The 14700-nt window shown below is 43.0% G+C and overlaps 1 long non-coding RNA gene across 1 annotated transcript in view; it reads right to left on the reverse strand.

The window, feature by feature from the left end:
• Nucleotides 1-14700, reverse strand: part of LOC144324205 (uncharacterized) — a 143252-nt gene that overhangs the window by 115323 nt on the left and 13229 nt on the right. The window contains exon 2 of the long non-coding RNA XR_013389728.1: nt 3591-3730. This is a non-coding gene — a long non-coding RNA (uncharacterized LOC144324205). The remainder of the gene's footprint in view (nt 1-3590; nt 3731-14700) is intronic.

The following is a 14700-nucleotide window of genomic DNA, read 5'->3' on the forward strand; positions in this document are numbered from 1 at the left end:
GACTCGATCCCGGGACTCCAGGATCGCACCCTGGGCCAAAGGCAGGCGCTAAACTGCTGAGCCACCCAGGGATCCCCTCTAACCTCTTCCTACAAATGTCTGTCTGTACACTCTACAGCCTCTCCTTCTTACTGCCAAGGTAGCCGCAGCCACCTCAGCTCCAGCCCAGGGCCCTCTCCTTCTCCACCTCTCTTTGCCCCAAAGGAGATGCTAAACTGTGACAGCTTGAGAAGTCTGTAGGGAAGCTCCTGTGACATCTTCTTCCACTCAGTACCACCAGAACATCCTCAGGGAGGGTCTTAATCATGATGAAGAGAGAGTCCATTTTCAAACTTCCTGGAATTCAGAGGGGCCAGTGTGCACATCTTTAATTTAATTACTATTTATTATTTATCATCCCTTCATAAGCTTGGGAGCTTTGAGCCTGTACAGAATTAGACATGTGTACTACAAAGATCTGCAACTCAGAGTAAAACAGATTAATCACTGGCCTTCTCCCTGGTTTTTGTTTTGCTTTTGTTTTTGTTTTTAATTTTTAAGAAGTGTTTTTACCATTCCTGCTTCTCCCTAAAATGCATTTACCCTGAATTAACCTCACAGAAAAACTCCCTCCCCCAGGGAGCAAAAGGAGGGCAGGTATATTAACAGTCAACTCAGAGCTGACCTTTAACCCCCAGCCCTTTCATCAGAAGACTGACCATATATTAAGCAAAAGGGCCAGACCAAGGGCAGCTGCAGCCGCCTCTGGCCCCTCATCCTTATCACAGATCAGATGCCTCTTCTCCTGGGCTGGCTTCAATCCAGAAGCTCAGTTCAGCCAGTGCAGACAGTTCCCTGTGTCCAGGCTGGTTCCAGAATCCAGGATTCTTCCATTGCCCTCAAAAACAAACCCACTGGGGCACCTGGATGGCTCAGTGGTTGAGCGTCTGCCTTTGGCTCTGGATGTGATCCCGGGTCCTGGGATGGAGTCCCAAATCAGTCTCCCCACAGGGAGCCTGCTTCTCCCCCTGCCTTGGTCTCTGCCTCTCTTCTCTCTGTGTCTCTCATGAAAAAATAAATAAAATCTGGGATCCCTGGGTGGCACAGCGGTTTAGCGCCTGCCTTTGGCCCAGGGCGCGATCCTGGAGACCCGGGATCGAATCCCACATCGGGCTCCCAGTGCATGGAGCCTGCTTCTCCCTCTGCCTGTGTCTCTGCCTCTCTCTCTCTCTCACTGTGTGCCTATCATAAATAAAATAAAAATTTAAATAAGGGATCCCTGGGTGGCGCAGCGGTTTGGCGCCTGCCTTTGGCCCAGGGCGCGATCCTGGAGACCCAGGATCGAATCCCACATCGGGCTCCCAGTGCATGGAGCCTGCTTCTCCCTCTGCCTGTGTCTCTGCCTCTCTCTCTCTCTCTCTCTCTCTCTGTGACTATCTTAAATAAATAAAAATTTTAAAAAAAAAATTTAAATAAATAAATAAATAAATAAATAAATAAATAAATAAATAAAATCTTAAAAAAAAAAACAGAGCCATTGCCAAGACCTAGATGGCAAAGCCAGTCAGGACACTTGATCTGCTATAGAGAGGCTGTGGGGTAGATTGAAAGATGTTTATGGGATGTGGCTGGAGCTACTGGATCCTGGGACCTCCCAGTCCATTTTTTTCAGATCTCTACCCCTCACCTGAGAGAAATGTAGGTATATAAAGTATTGTTAATGCAGTGAAACTGTGGAGGCTGGGGGAGCTGCATGGACAATTCATATAAATTAGCAACAGTTCTAAGTTGCTCTTTACACAAGTGATGAGGCAGTCACTCCTCAAGGTGATTTTATTATTCAAGGAAGGTTGCTACACTCTCCTAATCCCATCTTCCCAAAACACCCTTTTCATCTTTCAATTTGATGCCTAAAATCCCTTCCATAAATTAGAAAGCCTTTATTCCACAACGGGAGCTGAAGCTACAGAATGCCTCAAGAAGTAACTCATTGGCTTTAGTTCATGCCCACAAGGCGTAGATGGCGTCTAGGACTGGCCTCTGGGGAAATTTCAGTGGGAGGGCCAGAAGGCATGGAGGCAGCAACCTCTGACGGGAAGAATCTGATATTTGGAATTAGACAGACCCGGATTGAAATCCTGGCTTAACCCCATACTAGCTGTGTGATCTTGGCTAAGTTACTTAATGTATCCAAAGATGAGCTTCTTCATATGCAAAATATTCAACTCACTGGGTTAGACTAAAAAATAAAGGTAATGGCATAAGTAAAATGGCTAGTGCATAAATGGTCAGTGGAAACTCCAAAAACAGAAGGGGAGGAAAAAAGAAAATGGTCCTTTACTTGTTTTACCATTGAACCCAGAATCAGTATTAACCCCTCTTGAGATATAAATAGGAATTCATTAGTAAAATCAGCTGAATAACTGGGAAAACCACACGCTCATAAGGGATTTAAGTGACAACCCTACTTTGATCTATATTCTATACCAGGTGTCAGCACATTTTTCCTGTGAAGGGCCAGGTGGTAAATATTGCTGGCTTTGAGGGCCAGTCTCTGTCACAACTACTCAACTCTGCCACTGAAAGCAGCCAGAGACTTAGATAGACATAGATCCATAAAAGAACAAGCATGTCTGTGTTCTAATAAAAACGGTATTTATAAAAGCAGGCAATGCTCTGGATTTGGCCCCTGGGCTATAGTTTGCTGACCCCATTCTCTATCAACAAGTCCTTCATTTTGTGGCTTCTTTTGAGCATCACAGGGCTACCTCTAAAGATCCACCACAGTCCAGACTAGAGTCTAGAAGACTCCAGCCTCCATACTGGAATTAAGGAGAACAGAATCTTGGGCACATTCACCAGTTTCTTAAGCCCTCCAGACTGCCACTAGGTTGAGTAAGTCCATCTTTGTTAGGGTTTTGGTGGTTTTTGCTAATACTTGGGGAAAATGTGCTGAGTCCCAACCCCAGACTAACTGGTCATGTGAACTGAAGCTTGGTTTACCTTCCTCAGGAAAGAATCATAGGTAAGGGTGGCAAACAATGTGACAAGCAATGTATTCCCTTCCTGGCCTTTATGTCAGGGCATGCTGAAACACAGCCATGAGCTAGAGCAGATGCCATCAGTCTGTTTTGCAGATCTAAATCCTGAGATGGCAGGAATGAAGAGATTTACCTGCTCAAGATCTGATGGCTAATTGTGGCTAATTCGTGACAGAGTTAGAAATGAAATCCAGTTCTTGCTCCCTTTACCATATCACAATTTTTCTTGCTTTTTCCCTGATTTTAGGACTTTCAAAATTGACAGCGAGACAGTATCTCCCACACTGACAGGGACCAAAGTTTTCGAAGAACAACTAACAAATTAAGAAAGCTCATGTACATAGGAATTAGTGGCTTGCTGTGTGACTTGTGATGTCTCAGCCATATTGTGAAGATTATATCCACATCTTTAAAAACAACCTCTGCAGCCTAGAAACAGTGCTTGGGAGATACGGGGTGGGGTGGGGGAGGACAAGGCTGTGGCTTTTTTGCATGGTGGTTAGTTTCCCCAAATTGTTCCTGGCATCCCGTTTTTTCATGCAAGCAGATCATTAACCAGGCAAAACTGACCTTGATGCATTTAAGAACAACTGTCAAAATGGCAGCTGGTACAAACAGGCACTGAGCCTTCATATGCTTGAGAGTACTGCTTGGTTTCTGCAGGGATTCTTCCCACAATGCACCAAGCAGAAGAGAATTCCTCTCAGCTCCTAAAAGTAAGGCAAATCATGATTTGGTCAGGAGTGTTAGTTGATCGAAGAATTCAAGCCTCATCCTGAGCATGTTTGTTTTCCCTCTTCCAATACCCATTTTAAAACTCCGCCTTTGCCCCACGGATTTATGTATAAACCACTAACTCTTTGAAATAAGGGCTAAATATAAAGCTTAAGAAATAAATAATGACTAACATATATTGAGAGCCAAATTCACGTCAGGCACTTTGCATGCAATAACTCATACAATACTCATAATAACCTCACAGTCGAGTTATTATTATCCCCATTTTCCAGATGAGAAGTGAAGAATCTCAGAGAAGTTACCACTTGAATGACACTCTGGATTTGAACCCAGGTCTATGGGCTTCCAAGGTCCTCCTGCCCTTGCTGACTTATGCTCATTAATAGAGCTGCCCCTCTTTCATAAAGCTCAGATAAAGTTTCACAGGGAAACTGCTAATTCTGGTAGCTCACTCTCCCTCTCCCTGGTCTTCAAAACTCGGGGTGTCCAAAAGGTGAAGGAGGTAAGTGACTACAATATCCACCAGTCTTACCCTCCTTTATAAAGTGTTTTTGGGGAGACCCAGAGACACCAGACACAGAGAGGTGTGTCACTGCACCATCCCAGTAAGGATGCTCATGCAGAACAGCAATGCTTATGTGGGGACTGTAGTGATAGGGATAGATGTCCACAGGATGTAGGTGAAGATCAAAGCCACTGTGAACTCTGGTCCATAAGGTGCAAGGTAGGCCATGACTAGCCCACAGTACCCTGTTTATCCCCCACACGGAATAGCAGCAGATGGCCCCAGAACTCAAGAGTCTTCATTGCCACTCTCAAGCTACTTCGAACATGTCTGACTGCCCGGTTTTCATTCATCACCTCTGAAGTTTCAAGGCATGACCTGACCCTGGGCTGCAGACCCAGGCTCACCTTCAAGGTTGTGAGTAAGAAATATAATACCACTCCCTCCCCCCAGCCTCCTGTCAATCCCCAAGGCCCCAGACAGCCCACAGGAGCCCAGGAAGGGGTTGCAGACAGGCCTAACCAGGGAGGGAAGGGAGCACATGACCCTCCAGGGCTTTTCATGCCACCACATGAAAAAAAAAAAGGTGATAGATCAAATTTCATTCATTTCTTCTGATTTATGGAAAGCAAGTCTCAGAGTTTGGGCAGGAAGGCAACACAGAGAAAGGTCCCTTAGGTACAGAAACCCAGACAGCCTGGTGTACGGAGGGGAGGGCGAGTGACACACTGTTTGACAAAGGTGTCATATGATATTAAACACGGTCTCAGACCTGTGAACACTGACCTTTGCCCTCTTTCAGTCCCACCCCTTTTTCCCCCAGCTTCCCCTCATTTCAAATCTGAAATGTAGATTTGGCTTGAATACAAAATACCTTTCACCCACCAGAACTGAACATTTGCACACCCGACTGCATTGAAATGATACAATGCTGGGGTCAGAGTAACACAAAATACTAGGACCACTAGACATAACACAGACTCTTTATTTCTAAACACCATTCTAGCAGTTCACAGTCCCCAACCCCCCACCCCAAGGCTCAAATGGAAGAGAATTTCATTTTATCTCCTCCTCAGGCTTGTTTTGCCTTCACTTTCACTATTCATTCAGTGTCTTGGTGCTTTCTTTTGGCTTTTATAAATATATATATGTATATATGTGTGTGTGTATGTGTATGTATGTATATATGTGTGTATATATACACATATATGTGTGTATGTATATATATGTGTATATACATATATACATACACACATATATATACACATATATCAGGACCTTATTTAAAGATCTTTGTCCAGCCTCTTGAAAATAGCCCCAGCTAGGGGAAGGTACCTTCAGAAAGGGTGTGGAAATCTGTTTGCAACTTTCTAGAGTGTAATTCTAAACCACAAGGAAGAATATCCTTCCGCCCTGTGCAGCTGAAAATTTTAACAAACCACAACTGCTTTTTCCACTCAGAGGCAAGACATCCCTTCCAGCTGAAAAACTAGATTCTGAAGAGAAGGACCTATAGGAAGATTAATCACCAAGAGGATATCCTCTCCTCCAAACACTTACCTTTGAGTTCTGAGTGTCTAGTTGTGTGTGTGTGTGTGTGTGTGTGTGTGTGTATGAGGGAGTATATAGACATGTGCATGCATATATATATGTGTGCACAAGTGAGTAAGTACATACAAGAGTGAACAAGTGACTTATGTGTGTGCAAGTGCTGTATGCATGTATGTAGATGTGCGTGTTATGTGAATGTATTTATGAGAATATATTCAACTATATGTGTGTGTTGGTGTGAGTTTATGAATAAGTGGGAACATGTGAGTGCATGTTCATGCAAGTGAGTGTACATGTGTATGTGTGAGTGTACTAGTGTTTGTCAGAGTTGGTGCACATGCATGTGTGTGCATAGTAATGTGTGTGTGTGTGTGTGTATGCCTAGGTTTTTAAGGAAGTAACCCAGCATCTAATTAATCAGCTGGATTAGGAGCCTATTGGCTACATCTGGAACCTGCCCTCCACCCCTTGCTCCATAAATCAGGCAAGATTGGGATTGAAGTACCTGGAGGTGTGCAATGAGCTGAGGGCCACAGAAAACACAAAGCAGCAAACACTCTGGGGAGCCACTTCTGTTGTTGAAAACATTCAGATGTTTGTAAACTTGACCTCGAGTCCCTGGAAAAGCCTACCACAGGAGGGAAAGCCTATGGCAAGATGAGGCCATGTTCTAAATGAAGCAGGAGACAGCATGGGATTCAGCAGAGCTGCTTGATTGCCCAGCTCCTTAGCTGGTCAATCTGCCCCAAGTTTACTAGATCTCCACAGGAAACAACCACCCTGGATCAAGGAAAAGCTGCCCAGCCACAGGGCCTCCTACATTTCTACATTTGTGGGGCAAATGACTGATATATCCTAATGCATCCAAACTGCTTCAGCCCTCCTAAAACCTTCCCCATTCCACCTCTACCCAAGCATCTGCTCCATCTCATTTGTCCCCAGCATTCGACCCACCAAGTGACAAAAGACTCGGAATTAAATTTTCCTTTTTTCCCCACAAATTTATGTTCTTCACTACCCGCTTATATTTCTAATCTCCTAAACTCATTTAATTATGTCCAGAGTAATTAAACTTGCTATCAGGGGGCATCTGGAAGGAAAGTTAATACATTTTAATTTGACTTATACAATGAATAGTCGATCCCACATACAGTGTGGGGGGAGGTGCTTGTACACACACATTCTTGCATAATATGCTCATGGGGATCCTGGGTTGCAGGAGGTTCTCATGGTGGGAGCTAGGAGGATTCACCCAGACAAGCTAGGAGACCACGAACACCATGTGGACAAGGCCTTGGGGTGAAAAGGGATTAGTGGGGAGTATTAAAAACCAGGCAGGGTGGGCTTTCAGAATTTCAAACACCCTTTTGACAAAACAAAGTCCCTGAGATTTAAACCAAAGATCTTCCTCACTAAGAATTGAAGATTTGTAATTCCTTTAAAAGCAGAAGGGGGGAGATTTAAAAAAAAAAAAAAAAAAAGTGTGGCTTGTACTGAGCCTGCCTCTCAAACTGAATTTTTAATGAAGGCTTTTTCCTAAACTAGCCTGGCAGGGAAAGGTGAGCATTAGCAAAGGTCCTACATGACCCACCTCAGAAGGACTAAGAGATGGAGTACTGGCCCACTGTAGGTACAGACGGTGTTTCCATCTACAGGCATGCCAGGCTGTGCTCACACCTTTCTTAAACCAAGAGGAATAAGTACGCATAATTTACAAAGAACTTTGAGGCAGGAGGTCCTGCTCAACACTTAACAGGCTGTGTGACATTGAGCAAGTCCCTTCACCTACTGGCTCCCTGTGACCAGCTAGCCTCAATTGTGTCATCTGTGAAGTGCAGGGTTGAGCAGGAAGCTTGCCAAAGTCCCTCTAGCCAGGATACTCTGATTCTATCCCTTCTTACTTCAGACTTCCCCAAGGAAATGTGCCTCCTGGTGAGAAAGGGTTGTAGGCCAAGATCGGCTGGCAGTAGAGTTCCCCAGCAAGGGACATTAATCCACAAGGGGACAGTTAGCATAACTGAAATTTAATCAAATAAATGGCTAAAACTTAATTGTTAAGTGGGAGCCTGCCTATGCCATCTGACAGATGGCACACTCCCTAATCCTACAGCTTACTGCACTGCTGGACGCCATCTGAGGGGCAGGGTGGGACCAAAGTGGTTCCTGCTCACCTCCCAATTGGCCCCGGACCACTCACGCTCACGGACTGGTGAGGCCACTTGTCACCAGAAGGCCCCATTATGCTAACAAGCAACCAAGATAAAACATTAACCATTTGAAGGGGCAAAAGATCCCTGATGGGAAAGACTCATGGTAAGAGAACACACCTCTCTGGAAACAGATGTCCTGATCCTATAACACAAATTGCAGTATCACATCCCCAAAATACAAGCCCTCCTATAAATCATTCAGGGGAGCCTGTTTCGTTTTCCTGTTCTGATGAAAGTGACCCATGTGTGGGGCTCAAGGCCAAAAGTGCTGCCACACTCGAGAAACCCCACACTTCCCCACAGCTTACTGTAAAGGTGCTGACCAAAAACCACCACAGCCGGAACCGCTTCTCCTGCTGCCCTGCACAAGTTGGCATTCCCCAGCCCTCCCCTCCTCCTGTGCCAACCTGACTAAGCCCTAAGGCTCAAGACACACAAGGCTCCCTTCTCTCCACCTTCCCGGGATCATCTCACATACATTTGGAAGCTAGGTCTCATCTTTGTATTTCCATACTGCTCCTTCTGCCCCTCATAGTTGGGCATTCTCTCTTATTCTACCCAACATCACTTGTTTCATGCCAACATGTTTTCTCTCTGTCCATCCTATCTTCCATAATCAATCTTACTAAGGTATGATTCACATAAATAAAGCTCACCAATTTTCGGTGTGCAATTCAGAAAGTTCTGACAAATGTATAATCATGTAACCACCACCACAATCGTGTACATCATCTACATTCTCTCTCTCATCCTTTGGCAGTCAACCCCAGGCCCCCTGACTCTTGGCATCCTGTGATCTGTTTTCTATCACAATTGTTTTGGTCTTTTCTAGAATTTCCCCTACATGGAATCATTCAGCCTGGACTCTTGTGTCTGGCTTCTTTTGCTCAGCATAGTACCTTTGAGATTCACCCATATTGTCACAGGCACTGGTACTTCCATATTTTTATTACGAAGTAGAATTCCACTGCATGGCTAGACACAATGTGTTTGCCCATTCATTGGTTGAAGGTTTCCAGTTCTTCACCACTACAAATAATTCTGCCATGAACATTTACGTACAACTTTGCATCATACTCATATTTTCTCATTTCTCTCATCAGCAGAGAAATTGCTGGGTCACATGGTCAGTGTGTCTTTACCTGTAAAGGAAAGTTGCCCAGCTGTTCTACGGAGTGAGTGCACTATCTTGCATTCCCACAAAAGAGAGTTCCAGTTGCTCCACCACTGGTTGTTAATTTTAATTTTTGTCTTTTTAATTTTAACCATTTCATATATATAATGGTATCTCCTATGGTTCTAATATCTCTAATGACTATTGAAGTTAAGTATATTTCTGGGTGTTTATTTGCCATTATGTTTATATCCTTTGGTGAAATGTCTGTTGTACAGATCTTTTGCCCATTTTTTATGGGGTTGTTGGTTTCCTTCATTATTAAGTTGTAAGAGTTCTTTAAGATACAAGTTCTTAATCAGATATATTTTTTACAAATATTTTCTCTCAGTTTTATCTTGTCTTTTTGTCAAGTGTCTTTTGAAGAGCAATTTTCAATTTTGATAATGCTCAATTTATCAATATTATAGTTTGGTTGTGTGTGTTTACGTACTGTTTAAAAAAGTTTTTGTCTAACCCAAGATCATATAAATTCTTTCCCTCTGTTTTAGAGTTTTAGCTCCTACATTTAGATCAATTCAAGTTATTTTTGTGTATGGTGTGAAGTGAAAATTGAATTTTTTTTTATATATATGGTTTCTAATTACTCCAATTCATTTGATGAAAAAGTTATCTTTTCCTCATTGAACTGCCTTTGCATCTTTGTAAAAAATCAGCTAATCATATGTGGTGTGGGCATCTAGTCCTGGACTCTATTCTGTTCTATTGATCCGCATGTCTATCTATACACGAACACCATAATGTCCTGATTATTCTAACTCTACACTAAGTCTTGAAATCAGGTAGTATAAGTCTGCCAACTTTGATTTTCTCCTTCAAAACTGTTTTGACTATTCTAGGTAATTGCATTTCTATATAGATTTTAGAGTCAGTTTGTCAATTTCAACAAAAAATCCTGCTGAGATTTTGATTGAAAATGCTTTAAATCTATTGATCAATTTCTCTCCCAATTATGTTTTAAGCTCCTGGAGGACAAGGAACCTATCTTACATTTCCCCATGGTTCCTGAGTGATGGTCAAATACCCACCTTCAGTGGAAATATGGCTATGCCTGGGTCAGGGAAGGCTGAGAGCAAAATGGGAGAAGGCACTGCTGAAGGAACACGGGTTAGGAATGGTGAGGAATCAAATGCAGACATGAAGACAACGAATGGGAACTCTTGGGTGGTGTCATATATCCTGGGACTGGGAGGAAAGTGGTTACTGGGAAGAAGCCAGTTTCTCTCATAGCCTATGTTTCACAATCAGGGCAAGTTCTAAGATGTCCAGAACTTGGAAATTCTAGAGGGAGAGGCTGGGGTTCTTAGAGGCTGGGATCAGGTAATCACTGAGAAATGGAATGGAACTTTACATTTCTGACTCCAGCTTCCACCTAGCAAGAGTTGGAAAGGGCTTAGAGATCATCTAGTCCATGTTTTACAAGTGAACAAAACAAGAACTAGAGAGATTGGGATCCCTGGGTGGCGCAGCGGTTTGGTGCCTGCCTTTGGCCCAGGGCGCGATCCTGGAGACCCAGGATCGAATCCCACGTCAGGCTCCCGGTACATGGAGCCTGCTTCTCCCTCTGCCTGTGTCTCTGCCTCTCTCTCTCTCTCTGTGACTATCATAAATAAATAAAATTAAAAAAAAAAAAAGAGGCTGTTTCTTGATTTCTCTGTCTCTCTTTCCTTTCCCTCATTTGTTAAAAAAAAAAAAAAAAAAAAAAAAAAGAACTAGAGAGATTAAGGTCACACAGTTAAATTATGAATTAGTAGCACAATTAGGACTAAAAAACAATACAGGTCTTTGCCTCTAAGGTCAGAGACCTTTTCCATCATATCCGAGCCTCTTTTTTTTTTTTTGGCAATGCATATCCTCTCCTACCTGTCAACTAACACAGCCATTTGCTTCCAAAGCTGGAACTCTAAGAAGTTAATCGGATGGTTGTTCCAAAAAGTCAGAGGGTGGTCTATGGTCTCCCTACGTGCTAATCTCCCTTTTTATCCACCCACCAGGAGAAGTCATTCTTGAGAAACCTTAGTGGCTTCTCTTCAAAGTGCCCACTACAATCAAACTCCCATTCTCTGCTCTTTGCTTCAAGCCAGGTTAGGCTTTTCCAGGTACTTTGGTGAAATGGGAAGGGCTCTTAGCCAGAAGTTAGGAGACCTGGTCTCTGAACCACCTGCCCCCAGCTCACTGGACAAATCAGTCAACTTCTCCAAACCATAGTTTTTTCTCCTCTGACAAATAAGAATAATACTTACACTATTGGCTTAAAACATTGTGAAGATACAGTGAATATAGAGTGGAAGTGCCCTCCAATATCTATCTATAAGCTGGAATATAGTAGAAGGTATCAGGATGAAGAAAACACACACCAAAAGCATGATGCCTCACTGCCAGAAGCAGAAATTACAAAGGAGGTTTAGGAACATGTCCTGTATGCATACTCTTTTTTTCCCTAGAATGGAACTCCTCTCTGCTTGTAGGAAAACTTGATTTGGTCCTTTTATTCCTCGTGTCTGTAGATCTGTATGTATGGGTGAGTAGACATCCCAACTCTCTGCCAATTTCCCCATCTCCCTCTCTCCATCTGGAAATAAAACCTGCACAGAATTATTTAAGTCATCTTTCCTCTGGTCTTGGAAGCCCCTCCCACTCCCAGGTAATTGTGCTGCTCAAGCCCTCAACTTGCAGCACCCCTACTCCAAAGTTAGGCCAGTGTCCTAGCCCATCTCTTGAGAGGCTTCCAGTCATGCCCCTCCTTTGCCTCAACAGCTATCTCCAACAATGCAGGGCTAAATTCCCCTGTAAATTGGCTATGGCTATAGAGTTCTGAGTCCACCCAAGTACAACTAAGAGGGAAAGAACCATAAAAGTCATCAGTGATCACCTCCTGGATATCAAACACTGCCCAGAGTAAAAACTCCCAGATAAAATTCAATCTCATTTCCAGAGACATGCTCCTTTTGCTTGCATTTCTCTTCCCTAGAAAGGAGATCCCCCTATTTCTGCTAAGACTAAACACTGCTCATGTGGAATAGCCTTCTTCCTGGTAATGCAAGACTCAACTCCCATTCCTAGAAGGCCCCAAATTCACTGCAACTGCAATTGACTCTAGGCTTTGCTTATCTATCCTGCTTGGAGCAATTTAATTACTAAATTAAGGTAATATCATTGTTTTTCTAACCACAAATGGTGTTAAAATGATCAATGTCACTAATGGGTAGCTTGATCTCTCTCCAGCCACCTCCCCCACCTGCCTTCTAACCCCTCCCCCCTCCCCCCAAGGAGAACCAAACTATCTCCTCTCCTAGTGAGAGTGCCACATTTCCATGCAAATTGAGTGTCCAGAGTGAATGAGGTGGGGGCGGTTCCCAGACTTTCTCCATGGCTGAGCTGCTGGAGTATTTGCATAATAAAATGCGTTAACAGCTTGGAATTAATCATAGCTGCTACCCTGGATGGCCTAAAGAACTATTTTCCAGGCCCTTATCTGTGAAAACTCTGGATGGCATTTGTAGGTAATGGAGCCTCTGTATATTTTTCTAATTATCATTACATTTTTCTATTTGTCTCCAAAATGTGCCCCCATCACAGAATATCATAAAATGCTGTAGTTTCCTAGGATGTTTTTATTACATAAAAATCCTTAAGCACTCAGTAAATTACACCATACATGCCTTTATGCACAAGATTACACTGGAAGAGAATGAGTAGATATTTATATGATAAAGTGGACAGAGTATAGACTTTGGAACCTAAACAACCCTGGTTTGAGTCTTCCTTCATAGATAATTGAGGGAAAGTCATACATCCTTGCTGAGACTTGGTTTCCTCTGCTGTAAAAAGGGGATGTGGTAGGCTGCCTTCTGGTATCCACACCCTTGTGTAATCTCCTCCCCTTGACGTTGGCTAGATCTAGTGGCTTGCTTCTAACAAAAAGAATATGGCAAAAGTGATGGGTTGTCAATTTCAAGACTGGGTTACAAAAGATTGTGACTCTTCTCTCTCAACTTGCTCACTGTGATGAAGCTGGCGACCGTGAGCTGCCCTATAGAGGCCCACAAAGCAAGGAACCTAAGATGGCCTCCAGGCAACAGCCGGTGAGGAACTGAGGTCCTCAGTCCAACAACCCAGAAGGAACTGAATCCTGCCAACAACCACTGAGAGAGCTTGCTCAGTTGAACCTCAAGAAGATTGCAGGTCTAGCCTGCACCTTGAAGAAGACTGCAGCCTCATGACAGACCCTTAACCCAACTAAGCTGCAGCTAGATTCCTGACCCATAGAAACTGGGAGACAATAAATTGTGTGTTGATGTCAATGTTAAGTTTTGGGGTAATCTGTTATATAGCAATAGATAACTCAAATAGGATGTCAAAGCATGTAAGCTACTTCACTGAAACCGTGACCTCCTATGAGATAGATAATAGGGCTTAAAATAGCACAGCACCATACAGATGTATATTATCACTTGTTTTTGACCCAATAAATCATTCACTTTCCTAAATGCTTAACTTGCTTTTTTGTCTGAACAGCCAAAGGAAGTTCTGCTTCCTCCAAATGTCCCAATCCATATATTTTCCAGGAATTCTCATCGCTGTTGCAATTTTCACTTTGGAGCTTAGGGTTTGTTTTGTCTGGATTGTGGGCAGGACCACCTCACAGAAGATAGTGGGTGACAACGATGGGAAGTTAATTGTCAGTTACAGGAAGACTGTCCCCACAAAACTATTCTTTGATGAACTTTGTCACAGACCAATTCCTACTGCTAATAAATAATAGTGGTTAAGAGTCAGAATGATAATATGATAACCATTTATTGAGCAACCATTATGTACAGGGAACTTTCCAAACATTCTTTCAGATCCTCACAACAATCCTGAAAAAAAATTCAGAGGGTATGGAATGCCTGGGTGGCTCTGTTGGTTAAGCATCTGCTTTCAGCTCAAGTCATGGTCTCCAAGTCCTGGGATGGAGCCCTGCTTCAGGATCCCCACTCAGCAGGAAGCCTGCTTCTCCCACCCTCTCCCTGCTCCTGCTCCTGCTCTCTCTTGCTATCTCTCTCTCAAATAAAAAAAATCTTAAAAAAAAAAAAATCAAAGGGTTTAAGTCACTTGTTCAATACTAATTAGTTAGGATGCTTCAGAGATGACATTAGGACAGAACTCTTCTTGTTTGTATTTGATCCCTGTCTTTTATATATGTGTGCCTAAAAATTTTTTAAATAAAGTGAGAATTTTTTTTGTATCCTTTTTGTCCCACAAAACATTAACACTTTATCATGAGCATTTCCCATGTTATCCATCTTTTAAGATTATTTTTAAAGGCAGCATAATATTCCATTATGGAGCAGATTTCCCCTACCCTTATTTTTCAGTATTTAGGCTATTACCAGATGTTCTGCTTTCATAAATTATTCTGTGATAAGCATCCAAGATCATATCTCTGATGATTTTTGTAGAATAAAACCCGAGGAGTGGGACTGCCAGGTCAAGTTTATAAGTGTTTTTAAGGCTCCT

Source organism: Canis aureus, chromosome 11 (assembly GCF_053574225.1).
Source record: "Canis aureus isolate CA01 chromosome 11, VMU_Caureus_v.1.0, whole genome shotgun sequence".
Classification (NCBI taxonomy): domain Eukaryota; kingdom Metazoa; phylum Chordata; class Mammalia; order Carnivora; family Canidae; genus Canis; species Canis aureus.